Raw genomic sequence first — 1,287 nt, forward strand, 5'->3', positions numbered from 1 at the left:
GAAAGACTACGCCAATGAGAACCATGGTGGACTTCATAATACCAGGAAACTTTAAACGTGATATCAGCTGTGAAAGTTGTTTCTGGCTTTGACGAAGAGACAAACACCTACCGCATTCCTTCCTTAGCTCTAAAACTGGGACATTCTTTGAGCAAGATATGCAGCATTGTCGAGAGTAATGCCATGATGTATGGTGATCATGAGCGAGCAGAGTGTGCGAGAAACTTTCGAAAAGTACACCAAGCAAGGTGGAATGAGTACATTTCTGCTGGTGCTTTAACCACATTGAAAGAAGCAAAGTGGAATGCACCACAGATCATTCCTTTTACCCAGGATGTCAAAGTCCTGTACGCACATCTTGAAAAGAAACACGAGGAATTACTAAATAAACTCCGAAACAGTCCCTCTGCAGACAGCTATGCTGCTCTTGCCAAAGTCACACTGTCCCAAGTCATCCTGTTCAATAGACGAAGAGAAGGTGAGGTGTCACGGATGCTTTTGTCAGCTTTTCAAAGCTGGGATTCTTCTGAGCTACATGAAAACATAGCCATCTGTCTTTTTGAATTTGAGAGGAAGTTGTGTAAGCACTTCACCAGAGTGGAAATTCGTGGTAAATGGGGGAGAAAGGTTCCTGTGCTCCTCAAGCCTACATTGGTTTCTGCCATGGAGCTGCTTGTTGAAACACGTGAGGTTTGTGGTGTGCCAGCTGAGAATCCCTTCATGTTTGCTAGATCTGGAGCAATGTCTGCCTACAGAGGAGGAGAGTGCATAAGGAGAGCTGCTCATGAATGTGGCATTAAGAATCCTGAAGCACTCTCATCAACTAGGCTCAGGAAACACATAGCAACCATGTCAAAGATTCTGAACCTTGATGAGAATGAAGCAGATCAGCTGGCTGATTTCCTCGGACACGATATCAGAATACACAGACAGTATTACCGGTTACCAGAGGGGACATTGCAGCTCGCAAAGATGAGCAAAGTCTTGATGGCAATGGAAAAAGGGACACTGTCATCCTTTAAAGGAAAGCGACTTGACGACATTGAAATCGACCCTAATGGTAAGAGTATAACTGCATCGTTTATTTGAGTCTGTGTTGTATTGTTTGCAAATCTATAATCTGCCACAATTGTAAATGTTTTGATGGATAGGAGTGATGGATTTTTTTATTGTTGTAGAGCAACTTGAGGCACAAGACGATGCCATGTCAAGTGATGAGGAGGATGCAAATGAAGAGAGATACAGTGACTTACCTCAGACAACAGCACCAGCGGACACTGATCAACA

At 43.6% G+C, this 1,287-nt stretch overlaps 1 pseudogene; it reads left to right on the plus strand.

Annotated features, from left to right (window-relative positions):
* Positions 1–14: 14 nt before the first annotated feature.
* On the plus strand, positions 15–1,264 carry LOC107698176 (uncharacterized; annotated as a pseudogene).
* The last annotated feature ends 23 nt before the right edge of the window (positions 1,265–1,287 follow it).

Source organism: Sinocyclocheilus anshuiensis, unplaced genomic scaffold, assembly GCF_001515605.1.
Source record: "Sinocyclocheilus anshuiensis isolate Anshui unplaced genomic scaffold, SAMN03320099.WGS_v1.1 scaffold5638, whole genome shotgun sequence".
NCBI lineage: Eukaryota > Metazoa > Chordata > Actinopteri > Cypriniformes > Cyprinidae > Sinocyclocheilus > Sinocyclocheilus anshuiensis.